Below are 14674 nucleotides of genomic sequence, written 5' to 3'. Positions count from 1 at the left end.
AGTAAAAAAGTAAAGTAAAAACATCCATACAAAATGTAGGCTACTCAATACGTTCAAAGGGAGGTTTTATCACTTTTTGATCTCTCTGAACCAGCGCTGCCTCTCTCTCTCTCTCTCTCTCTCTCTCTCTCTCTCTCTCTCTCTCTCTCTCTCTCTCTCTCTCTCTCTCTCTCTCTCTCGCCAAAGGCACTTGTGTCAACTGGCCATACCGGGAAACCAAAGAACCCGATGATGGAATTTTACGAGTCACAGGTTGAGTATGTGGGGAATGGACCGGCATTGTGGGATGACACACACATGTTACACGTCAGGCAGGATTTTCCCGTGCGTCTCCCGTGCATCTCCCATGTGTCCTCCATGCGTGTCAGTGCTGTATCGACACACGTTTACAGCGTGTGGGGACAGACGAGTTTAACTCGATGAGAGGCCAGATTCCAGTGTGGCTCCTGCACACACAATTTGATTGGCCGAGAGAGGCCAGCATATACTAAAAAGAAGAGGTCGGGACTGGACATCTGGACTACTTATTAGATTATATATTTGTAACTATATTTATTGTAGGGCAAATATAACTAAGGGCATACATACCCTCATCTTGCACCTTATTGCCCTGCGCATGTCCAGAGTTAATTATATTGTTATATTGTTACTTTACACTGCCTTTTTATTCTATTAAATTTTTTTTACCTCTCCACTGTACGATAATTCTATGACCTGTACCATGTCTTCCACTACCTCACCTCCCCCCTCCCCCATGCTGCCATGATGCCTGATTTCCCCCAAGGGGATCAATAAAGGAATATCTTATTTATCTATTGTAGCCCCCAGCCTACCCAACTCTGGGTGTTGGTAAATGAAAGGTGTAAAAAAGAATAATGAACTAGTCAATAAGATGACATATTCCTTTATTGATCCCCTTGGAGAAATGCAGAGGTGTCATAGCAGCACAGGTGAGGGGGGGGGGTACAGGTAGAGTATGCAGGGTAATATAGGCAATAAATATAGGCAATACAAGTTTATTAAGTCTATTGCACACATCCTCAGGAATAATAACCTACTCTGTCCCTTCCTGTGTTGTCCGACCAGTCTAGTTAGTTGTTCAAGTGTATTCCCAGCACTAATTACAACCTAGAGCCCTCATATAGTGGGGGGAATGCAGTCTACAATGTGAGTTTAAACCTGTAAGGCCAAAATTTAATTGACATTAGCAACATCAGAGGCCAGAATGTGGGACAGAATGTGAGACCTATGGATGAATGAATGAATGAATGACTTTATTTGACAATATAAAAATAACATGTGACAGAAAGCACAGCCAGGAGATACTGCCGAGGATGAACACAAAAAAGCTCAGAGCTTATTTCCATTGTGGTCCTTGGATATAAAAACACCTTCTTCCACATATTTTTTTTAAACAGTGTCTCAGTCCGAACAACAACAGCGCATAAACGCTCACATGAAATTACCTGGACAAGAGGCTGCATGGAGGTTTCCTGATTGCAGAGAAAATACTATGTTTTAAAAAATATCCATGATGTTAGCGTATACCCATAAATTCTGGTTTCACCTGTCCACACGAGTATACTATTTTATTTCTTTGTAATCTTTTTTTCATCTTCACCCTGGCAGTAGTTTAAAAATAAATATACCATGGTGAAATGGCAACAAATAACTACCAAATGTTTCAGTAAAAACTCAGTTTGCATGTGGACAAAAGGCCAAACCGTATAGAAAAAGCTATACGTTTTCAAAAATGATTTTCTCTATTGATGAATCATCTATTGTCTTAAAATCTCTGTACACTCAGCCCCATTGAAAATGAGGTTCTCCCTCAATGACTCCAGACCTTAAATAAAGTATAAAAAAAAAAAAACATAATAACAAATAAATAAAAAACTTTATATTTATTTGTATCATCTGTTGTATTACCTATCTGGTAAGATTCTCTAACAAAAGAAATCACCCAAACCCTCACCTTTACAGTCCCATCAGTAGTCAAAACGTTATCCCTTGAGACTTCCTGTTCTTCTTCTTGTGTTCTACCTTTTATTTTGATAATATTGCATTTGTACAGAACCATTAGTGGTTGAAACATTTGATGGGAAAACAACAGGTGATTGTAATTAAATGACAACCGTGGCCATTAAGATATAATCCAGGGGTCAATGATGCAATAAAGATAACAAAAGACAAAGAAACACAATAGAAAAGTATTTTTGCTTTGATTTCTGACATGTCGCATGTGGCACTTAGTATTGGATCATTGTATTGGGGAAATCTCGTATTGGCCAGATCCCTAGTTAGGATCCATCCTAGGCTACATTTAGCAAACAGTAGACAACATCCTGCCTTATTGAATTGCTCTATCTCAAAATACTAACTAATTATCTTTTTTTAAATCCCCAAATTGTTTTTAATAAATACAGACATAATTGATCATGTGATCAAAATAAGAGTTATTTTGATCACATGATCAATTATGTCCCTGTATTTATTAAAAACAATTTGGGGATTTAAAAAAATTAAATTATTTAGTCTATAGGCTAGTGTTAGCCCACAGACTAAACAATTACCGTCCTGTTTACAGTGTAAAGCTTTGTAAACATGTGTACAATATCAATGACCGTGCTGTTTACAGTGTAAAGCTTTGTAAACATGTGTACAATATCAATGACCGTGCCGTTTACAGTGTAAAGCTTTGTAAACATGTGTACAATGTCAATGAGTGTTTTGCCATATTTTGGACTATCGTCTTTTTTGTTACTGTAGCTACTAACTTGCGTCACAGAGTACATTCCTCGCACCTGTGAAGGAGAGAGGGCCGGTGTGTCAGACATGTTGTATGCAGCTGGACACAGCAGGCTCCTCCCACTGTACCATGAAGTGACACTTGTGCATCTAAACTTAGATTAGCTGTGTACCTACATGTGTTTACCTACGTACATAGGCTAATGTTCCGATGACACAGAGTGACAAGGAGAATGTGTGTATGGATGTGTTTTCTTAACAGGTCTACCGCCTACTGTGCGGCTCTTCACTCAGACTGACTTGCCGTGCACATTCATGACCCCCAGAATCCTGTTGATTTTGGTGACCTCCTGTCGTTTCCTCTAGCGGCGCCATCCGGTAAATCTTTCAAATGAGCGAAAGATCTGTGAAATTATGTGTTAGTCCAGGCCGATCTCGCTTATGTCACAAACAGGTGATTTATGACAAATAGGGAGTCCACACGTGATAACAATTTAACAAAAATAATTTATTTAATCCTATCTAAACAAACAATAATTGACACTAGACAATTCCGCGCGGGGGAAATTGTGAAAGTGTGGGTGACGCCTGTGCACCGCCGGCCAACGGGAGAGGGTCTCTTGCGAGTCTCTATGACGAACGGTTCAAAAGATACAAAAAGGGGTGCGGCCTAAGGATCGGGGGAGTGGTCAACATAGACCAATGAAAGAGGATATCCCTACTGAGTGCAATTACACACTATTACACTATTACACTATTACACACTATTACACTATTACACACTATTACACACTATTACACAATTACACTATTACACTATTACACTATTACACACTATTACACTATTACACTATTACACACTATTACACTATTACACACTATTACACTATTACACTATTACACACTATTACACTATTACACACTATTACACTATTACACTATTACACACTATTACACACTATTACACTATTACACACTATTACACTATTACACTATTACACACAATTACACTATTACACTATTACACACTATTACACTATTACACTATTACACACTATTACACTATTACACACTATTACACTATTACACTATTACACACTATTACACTATTACACTATTACATACACTATTACACTATTACACACTATTACACACTATTACACTATTACACTGTTACACACTATTACACTATTACACTATTACACACTATTACACTATTACACTATTACACTATTACACTATTACACACTATTACACTATTACACTATTACACACTATTACACACTCGAGAATGCAGCTGTGACCGCGTCCCCGACCGCCAAGAACCTTGGTGTTGTCCTCGACGACCAGTTGAACTTCTCTGCTCACATCGCAGCGACAACCAGAACCTGCCGATTCCTCCTGAGCAACGTCAGAAGGATACGCCCCTTCCTGACAAAAGAAGCCACCCAACTCCTCGTCCAATCAACAGTCATCTCCCGCCTCGACTACTGCAACGCACTGCTCGCTGGCCTCCCGGCCACTGCCACTAAGCCTCTTCAACTCATTCAGAACGCAGCGGCCCGCCTGATCTCAAACCTACCGAAGTCGGCCCATGTCACCCCACTTCTTAGGGACCTGCACTGGCTCCCCATTGCTGCACGAATCCGCTTCAAGGCCCTTGACCTAGCATACCGTGCGGCAAAGGGAACTGCTCCCGCCTACCTCCGGTCAATGGTCTCTAACTACACACCCTCAAGACCCCTACGCTCTGCATCTTCTGGCCGCCTCAGACCTACTCCTATCCAAGCTCCGGGAGGGTCATCAAAGAGAAGTCGCCTATTCTCAGTCCTTGCCCCACAATGGTGGAATGAACTACCCACCCCAGTTAGGACAGCCGAAACACGTCCAATCTTTCGCCGTCGACTAAAGACTCACTTCTTCAACCATTATCTGAATTAAAAAAAAATAAAAATAAAAAATAAAAAATCTAACCCTAACTAACCATACTGTCATGCACTTGTCCTAATAAACTAACCTACACTGTAGCACTCAACACTTTGATGAACATTGTTACTCAGCTGATAGAGTTGTGCTCTTCCTGATGGCTTGTCGTACAGAACTTGTAAGTCGCTTTGGATAAAAGCGTCAGCTAAATGACTAAATGTAAATGTAAATGTTTACACACTATTACACACTATTGCACTATTACACACTATTACACTATTACACTATTACACACTATTACACTATTACACACTATTACACACTATTACACTATTACACACTATTACACACTATTACACTATTACACTATTACACTCTATTACACTATTACACACTATTACACTATTACACTATTACACACTATTAAACTATTACACTATTACACAATTACACACTATTACACTATTACACACTATTACACCATTACACTATTACACACTATTACACTATTACACACTATTACACTAGCACACTATTACACACACTATTGTACTGAGTACAATGGCACAACCCGCAAGTCTCTATGACAAACGGTTCAAGAGATACACAACGGGGGATGGCCTAAGGGGGTGTGGTCTAAGGATCGGGGGAGTGGTCAACGTAGACCAATGAAAGAGGATATCCCTACCGAGTCCAATGGCACAACCCGCAAGTCTCTACGACAAACGGTTCAAGAGATACACTAAGGGGGTGTGGCCTAAGGGAGCGTGGTCTAACGATCGGGGGAGTGGTCAACATCTACCAATGAAAGAGGACATCCCTACTGAGTACAATGACACAACCCGCAAGTCTCTACGACAAACGGTTCAAGAGATACACTAAGGGGGTGTGGCCTAAGGGGGCGTGGTCTAAGGATCGGGGGAGTGGTCAACATCGACCAATGAAAGAGGATATCCCTACTGAGTACAATGGGTCAACATAGACCAATGAAAGAGGACATCCCTACCCACAAGACAGAGGGCGCTGTCAATCAATTCAGTACTGCTACACAGAGGGGCGATGAAGGGTTAACTCCATGAGAGGTCATTGCCAGGTCAGCTGTACTGAGTTGATTGACAGCTTCCTTTGAGCCATGAGCCACACACACACCTGCTGACCACTGATTAGGGTGATGCAATCAGCAATGACGCTGCACTTTCACTTTCAATGTATTTTAATGAGGGCAGATGCATGACTTCATTCTCACGATGATTAAAAGCAAACGATAAGAGATGAAGCGTTGTGACTTTCAGATGAGCACTTGAAGGGTTATGTGAAGGGTTTTGTGTGATATTGTGTCATTCCGTCGACAATTGTGGCCCCGGTGGCGATCATAACACAAGGGGGGAAAAGCTCAAAAATCTGCTTTTTTTAAGAGTGGAAACCCATTGGTTTGTATGTAGAGGATAACTTTCAAACAAATGGTCATCAGTTGAGATAGAAATGTCCAATTCCATTTATTTTTCTTTTGTGGTTTGATGAAATGTATAGTGTAAAGAAGGATGATATTTAAACATGGGCCCCAAAATGAATGGAAGCGAATGAGGAGCCTGACACTTGGGAGAAATGGGGGTGTTGCAGCATTGGGGATGTTTAAAAAATATAATTTAATATATAATATAATAATTTGTGCTTCACCTAAAAATTTGGTCAGCAGCCTCCACTGGTGTGTATGTGTAACTAGGAGGGATATGAGGACTGTGTGTATGTGTAACTAGGAGGGATATGAGGACTGTGTGTATGTGTAACTAGGAGGGATATTAGGACTGTGTGTATGTGTAACTAGGGGGGATATGAGGACTGTATGTGTAACTAGGAGGGATATGAGGCCTGTGTGTGTCCTCTGCTCTCAGTCCGCTGCCCCAGCAGGTCACAGCGTACAAGTAGGCGCCCGCCACCACCGACTCATAGAACATCCTCAACATCCTTGTACAGACATTGAAGGATCTCAGCCTTCTGTACAAGAAGGGCCAGTCGGCTCTGGCCCTTCTTGTACAGTGCCTCTGCATGTTTTGACCCGTTCAGTTTGTCGTCGATGTGCACACCGAGATATTTGTACACCTCAACCATGTCCACATCAACTCCCCTGATGGAAACGGTTGTCACAGGTGCACTCCTCCTCCTCCCCAGCTCCACAACCAGTTCCTTGGTCTTCGCCACATTTAGCTGCAGGTGGTTTTTATCGCACCATGTGACAAAGTCCACTACCAGTTCCCGGTATTCCCTCTCGTCACCGTCCTTTATACATCCCACTATCGCAGAGTCATCAGAAAACTTCTGAAGGTGGCAGGACTCTGACCGATAGTGGAAGTCGTTGGTGTAGACTGTGAAGAGGAAGGGAGAGAGGACTGTCCCCTGCGGGGCCCCGGTGTTGCTGACCAGTCTGTCAGACACACAGCCAGGGCCGGACTGGGGAAATAATTCATACCGGGAGATATAGCGCGAAATATAGCCCCAATCAGGCCACTTTTTAAGCAGGGGGTCTGGGGGTCCCCCACCCGGATTTTTTTTGTTACAAAGACTTAATTTCCTGCATTCTGGTGAATTTTAGTGCATGTGAATCACTAACTAATGAGCCAACAATTGCTTAGTACAATGTACTGTTATGAACCTCAAATAAAACGGTTGTGGCACTAGCAATGGTACTCTCTCCACCTTCAAAAAGAAAAAAGCACAACATATTTTTCTACTATTATAATACAGTTAACCACTCTCTCCACCTATTCAAACAGAGCAAGAGCACAATACCATATTCACTTTACTGATGCACTACCCATCAACAGTTAAAATAGCCCTTTACACAAACATTAAATAACAGACCTTTCATTACAATACTATAATAACAGTAGCCACTGCCAGAATAGTGACACATGTATCGTGTGTGGTGAGCACACGCATGCATGCACAACAAAGACAGAAGATTGCGTTGTCTCAATCATTTTAACTATTAAATTAGCTCAAAGTATGAGCTCACTGACTGAAATTTCCAACAAAAAGCATCAATTGTCAAATAATATTGATCACATTAACTAGACTAGATGTTTTTGAGGAAATTAGAAAGGGAACAACAACTTAACCCTTGTGTCTGATCAGATTCTTATTTTTTCGATAACGTTGCAGTGATTATGTTTGTAGCCAATGTGGCAAAGGTGTGTAATTGCAAGGGTGTGGCAAAGGTGTGAATTATCTCTCTCTTTCATAAATTGTTTATTCAACTTCAGCCCCAATCATAACCACCACATATTGTTTTTTGTAATGTCAGATTTAACAACTCCTTCCAGAAAAGTGGGAGTGTGCATCTGCCATTCCATTCGCCGCCTCCGCTGTCAATCAGTTGTATCGCCTGGTCCCGCCTCCACCAATCACAAGCGGCAGCACGGCTCCATTGTGTGTGTGTGTGTGTCCCCGTTCAGTGACATGTCTTGTTTATTTTGGCTATAAGATGATGTGATGTCTTTAGAAATCTAAGAAAATCCTTGTTTCAATAGTATATGAAACTCAAAATAATAACTTTATTTGTATAGCACTTTTTCATACATGCCCTTTGTTATTAATGTTTCACATTTTGTTTATCATTTTGGAAATAAATTCTATTTGAATAAATGATATTTTTGAAAGCTAACCTTTTAATTGCTAAATAATAACATACACTCTTACCAGGGGTCAAAACAATGCCATTTACTGCTTTTTATATAGAAATTAAATGTATATTATGCATAATTGAGTTTGGAATTTTGGTCCGGCCCTCCAACATATTTTCAGTTGCTCATTCGGCCCCCCGGGAAAAATAATTGCCCACCCCTGCCTTATGGTATCAAAAGCACTGGAGAAGTCAAAGAACATGACTCTCACAGTGCTCCCCGGCTTGTCTAGGTGAGTGTAGGCTCGGTTCAGCAGGTAGATGACAGCATCCTCTACCCCCAGTCGGGGCTGGTAGGCGAACTGGAGTGGGTCTAGGTGGGGTTTGGTCACCGGGCGGAGTTGCTCCAGGACTAACCTCTCCATGGTCTTCATTATGTGAGAGGTTAGAGCCACCGGCCTGTAGTCCTTGGACGTGCTGGGAAGTGGGCACTTAGGGACATGATTCTGGCCTGGTAGGTTAAGCCACCATTTGATGCAGTTTCTATATCTATCCCACCGTGTCTGTGTAAAATCTTGTACACGTTCTTTCTGAACGGACGTGAGATGCATATAACATTGTTTAGAAACCTTTTTGCGAACTTTAGTGTTTGTGTGCGCATATACATTTCTGGAGCATTTATCTATCCACTCTGGTTGGATGGTGTATTGTACTTATGCTCTGCTGTATAATAACAATACATTGGAATCGAATCTCATTTTGAGATCAGTCGCAAATCGCTTCCTGTTGAATGGGTCGATTGAGTGCAATGCCGAACCTCTGCTGTTTGTTTTCACTTGTCTTGACAGCCTAGTATATGACACGCCCACTGATGACGTCACGGTTCGCAAGGAAAAAACAACTATTTTTCGGTTCCAGCTGAGCACCTATTTTTAACGGTCTGAACCAATTAATCCCCGGTGTGAACGCGCCGGCCGCTTCGAGATTACGTTCGGGAACAGGTGTTCTGCGAAATTCTACTACCTGCTGAATTCTGCTGCCAGCGCTCCTGCGCATGACCCACAATCGTTCACTCTACAATATTCTGCCACCTTGCTGACGAACGTCTTGTTGAGTCTTGTTGATATATCTTAAACAATATCTTAAACATATGTTTTTCATTGCACCTTTTTAACTGTATACGCATGTAAATATTTGCATGTAATTGGCTTTGCAGCCGAATGTATTTGTAGATGATAAAATGTCGGTACACCTGTTGGAATTCCGGCTCCGTCACGGAAATCACTGTGCCCAGGCAGCAGTGGTTCGGCAAAAAAAGTGTGCTACTATACAATAAATAAAGTTAAAAAAAAAATGTATAAACTAGGCTAAATATAATCCAAAATATACACAAGAATGGATGGGCTGTCAAATAATCAGAGATGTAGGTGTGCTGTGCAGTTGGGTTTGATAGCATATGAATATGTGTATTACGGTAAGTATTCTTTCAAACCTTAGTCCATCCTTTTGGGCTACACCCAAGGCTCGGCCCCATCAGCAGAACTAGTCCTGCCAGATTGTATTCACTGATTGCAAGAATTTCACAAGTTCTATTGTCATCCAATGATATAAACCCCTGCCATTCACATTCTTCTTGACTTCACTCCTGCTGTGTGTTGCCAGCGACGTCCACAGAGCATCACATCATCAGCCTAACAGACGACCGTTGACACCCAGGATTTGGGACTTCATTTGGAGGTAAGAGGTGCTGCTGCCTGGGAACATTTTACACACCTCACTGCTAGACCCCTGCTGCGGATTATATGTTTATTTGAAAGATATTGAGTCTATTTGTAGACTTTTTCCCCCACAGTATTTTGTCAGTGTTGTTTAATGGAAAAGAAGAGTTATGAACAATGTATTTTTTGGATTTCTTTCCCCAATATTGGTTAAATTTTAATTCATACATTAATATACTGTATGTCATCGTGTGTGGTGCTTTCAGTGAATTGAGATCAAAGGAAAGTTTGTGCATAATTCTGATCTATTGTAGGGCTTGTTTTTGTAATACTACTCAATGTGGTGTATGCTTGTTTTCTATCTCTCTGCTGCTGTTTGATCAGATGCTTAAATAATGATATTGTTTGATGTTCCCTCCCTTGTTCAAATAAAGATCAAATGTTTTTTTCATGCAAGGCATATTGTTATGGACGAAAGCATTGGATTTCTGTCTGTGGACTATTGCCCAGGATGTTTGTACTCAACACTTACAGGATACACTTGCTTGCTTGACCTGTCAAGGTGTGGCTCATCTTTTAGTATCAGCTTAGATGGGAGGGGTGGATTTGTGTGTGTGTGTGTGTGTGTGTGTGTGTGTGTGTGTGTGTGTGTGTGTGTGTGTGTGTGTGTGTGTGTGTGTGTGTGTGTGTGTGTGTGTGTGTGTGTGTGTGTGTGTGTGTGTGTGTGTGTGTGTGTGTGTGTGTGTGTGTGTGTGTGTGTGTGTGTGTGTGTGTGTGTGTGTGTGTGTGTGTGTGTGTGTGTGTGTGTGTGTGTGTGTGTGTGTGTGTGTGTGTGTGTGTGTGTGTGTGTGTGTGTGTGTGTGTGTGTGTGTGTGTGTGTGTGTGTGTGTATGAGTGAGAGAGTCCATTGTGGCATATGACTTCCGAAGTAAAGAAATATGCTTAAGTATATTTTCTGAAAGTATACTTTACTGTATATACTTTTTATGTATTCTGACTACAGTTGCGTTAATTTAAAACCACTTAAGTTGTAGCCTACTTAGTTTGTTAAAAGTTGTACTTAAGATGTACTTAAATATATTGAAATTGTACTTTTGATATAGAGTGAGTAAAATATGCTGATTGGTCCAAATTGGTGAAGATGTGTATGTCACATGAAAGAGACAGATGTAAGTTATTCACTGTTCACAGTCTTGCACTTGATTTGCAAACGTCCCACTCTGGGCTTCAGGGGGGGCTGTAGGGGCGGGGCTCCCCGGGCCCGGGACGATCGGGACCCAATGGGGTCGCCGAGGCAGCAGGCACTGCCCCCGAGATATTCGATGCAGGCCCTGCTGCCTCGCGCCACTGACGTTCGTGGTCATATTAGGTGGTATAAAGCCAGTGCTGGCCGGTGCTACGTATAGTAGGAAGGGCGCGGGGGGTGGGGGTCCCCCATTTTCAATTCATCATGACATTTATGACATACAGATATACAGATATATCATGACATTTATGACACAAATGGATCTCTAAACAATGTTTGTATGTCTCCGCAATGGTATGATTCTGGCCTGGTAGGTTAAGCCACCATTCGATGCAGTTTCTATATCTATCCCACCGTGTCTGTGTAAAATCTTGTACACGTTCTTTCTGAACGGACGTGAGATGCATATAACATTGTTTAGAAACCTTTTTGCGAACTTTAGTGTTTGTGTGCGCATATACATTTCTGGAGCATTTATCTATCCACTCTGGTTGGATGGTGTATTGTACTTATGCTCTGCTGTGTAATAACAATACATTGGAATCGAATCTCATTTTGAGATCAGTCGCAAATCGCTTCCTGTTGAATGGGTCGATTGAGTGCAATGCCGAACCTCTGCTGTTCGTTTTCACTTGTCTTGACAGCCTAGTATATGACACGCACACTGATGACGTCACGGTTCGCAAGGAAAAAACAACTATTTTTCGGTTCCAGCTGAGCACCGATTTTTTACGGTCTGAACCAATTAATCCCTGGTGTGAACGCGCCGGCCGCTTCGAGATTACGTTCGGGAACAGGTGTTCTGCGAAATTCTACTACCTGCTAAATTCTGCTGCCAGCGCTCCTGCGCATGACCCACAATCGTTCACTCTACAATATTCTGCCACCTTGCTGACGAACGTCTTGTTGAGTCTTGTTGATATATCTTAAACAATATCTTAAACATGTGTTTTTCATTGCACCTTTTGAACTGTATACGCATGTAAATATTTGCATGTAATTGGCTTTGCAGCCGAATGTATTTGTAGATGATAAAATGTCGGTACACCTGTTGGAATTCCGGCTCCGTCACGGAAATCACTGTGCCCAGGCAGCAGTGGTTCGGCAAAAACAAGTGTGCTACTATACAATAAATAAAGTAAAAAAAAAAAGAAAATTATAAACTAGGCTAAATATAATGCAAAATATACACAAGAATGGATGGGCTGTCAAATAATCAGAGATGTAGGTGTGCTGTGCAGTTGGGTTTGATAGATTATGAATATGTGTATTACGGTAAGTATTATTTCAAACCTTAGTCCATCCTTTTGGGCTACACCCAAGGCTCGGCCCCATCAGCAGAACTAGTCCTGCCAGATTGTATTCACTGATTGCAAGAATTTCACAAGTTCTATTGTCATCCAATGATATAAACCCCTGCCATTCACATTCTTATTGACTTCACTCCTGCTGTGTGTTGCCAGCGACGTCCACAGAGCATCACATCATCAGCCTAACAGACGACGTCTGACGACCGTCATCATGGTAGACTGGCAGTAATTGTGAAATAGTCTACATCTTTCTCACAATAGTAATAGTATAGTAATAGAGTCTGCAAGCTAGCCTAGCTTAGCACAAATTAATGGAAGTTGATACGGACCACTAGTCTAATTTAAAACTCCGGGAGGGGTGTTTTTGGCCAACAGTTAGGTTAGTGGTCCGTATACACTTCCATTCATTAGTGCTAAGCTAGGCTAGCTTGCACCCAGATAGCTTCCTACTGAACGCACAGAGAGAAAATTGGTATGTATCTTCTTGTCTGACTCAAGAGAAGACGGTACGTGCATTTCCTATAACGTTGGTGTGTTCCTTTAAGAGATGAGAGTTTTGCTCTCTTTTCTGTTGTGGTGATCACCACAGAGGCACTACCAACTACCCCTCACCTGAAGTGCATATTATCCCCATTGATTCAGAGGATTCAAATAGAAACTTCATGGGCAGTGGTGTGCCACTATAAGAAGCCCATATGCCCTTGGGTTGATTCGTATAAGAAAAGGTGAGCAGTTTTACATTGTAGAATGTGGGTCACCAATTCTGGGATCAAATACATTAAGCGGACTACAATATTATTGTCCTTATGTCCTTTATAACATTTTAATCTCACCAAGTGTAAAGTCTGGAGCTGCTCCCTATACAATGAATGGGAGAATTTGTGGACTCATAGTATGTTTGTATGGGCTTTTATACCTACAGTGTAAATGAGCTTTATTCTATAGCAGTGTTCACATTTCTTAAAGAGAAAATGTACCCATAACATTCCCATGGGTGCTCTCAGTGTCATCTTTCTCAATGTATTGTCGATGGAGCAGCTTCAGACTTTATACCTGATTGAATCACGCATTTAAATGTTCCATGTGAAACTGGCCCTATAGCAAATGTAATATCTTATTTGTTATCCACAGCTTTACCACAAAGCCTATTTTGAGCACACTGAGTAATACCTTAAAGGGATAGTTTAGATTTATGTACATTAAAGGAATGTGCCACAATTATGGCAAATGCGCTTAAACGGAAGCGGAAAACTAGCTCAAAACTCCAGAAACTAGCCTAGCTTGCCTAACTTGCCTGCCCTACCCACGGCCGTAAAGTAATGTGAATCCCTACCCTCCTTCAAAACCGCTCTCAAAGAGCACCAACGGGTGGCTGCAATTAGAAACTGGCCTCGGTAAATGTCAAAATCCCCCCCCCCCCACCCACCCACTCAACCCCCTCCAATGTACAATTTATTCCCCTTCAGATATATTTTTTTTATGATCTCTTTTTCTTAAACACTACACTGTAAATTTCGCAGAGTACATTTTACTCAAACTGAGTACAATTTTACTCAGTTTGAGTAAAATGTACTCAGTTTGAGTAAGATTTACTCTGCAAAATTTCAAACTGAGTAACATTTTACTCAGTTTGAGTAAAATTTACTCTGCGAAATGAACTGTGTATATTTGTATGCTTTGTATTGTCATAAATGTCTTGATTAATTGAAAATGGAGGAACCTTATGTAAACAAGACGAAAGTATTTTTCTGGTCTGCATCCTCATAGCAGTTGTTTGTATTGAGCCGTACTGTATTGTACCCATTCTGCAATCTGTTAATAAAGTTTTCAATCAATCAATCAATCAATCAATCAATCAATCAATCAATCAATCAATCAATCAATCAATCAATCAATCAATCAGCTTAAAACTCTGGGAGAGTGTCCACTTTCATTGATTTGTGCTGAGCTAGGCTAGCATGTAGCAGATAGCATTCTATTTAACGCACAAAGAGGAAATACATTTAAATAAATGTGGTTTCTATCTTCTTGTCTGACTCTGGAGAAGACGGTGAGCAATGAGCATGCACATTTCCCATAATGTTGGTGTGTTCTAGGGATGTCCGAT

This window comes from Notolepis coatsorum, assembly GCF_963971535.1.
Source record: "Notolepis coatsorum genome assembly, chromosome: 2".
NCBI classification, from domain to species: Eukaryota; Metazoa; Chordata; class Actinopteri; order Aulopiformes; family Paralepididae; genus Notolepis; species Notolepis coatsorum.
The sequence above is the reverse complement of the archived record's forward strand: the minus strand, read 5'-3'. Positions refer to the sequence as shown.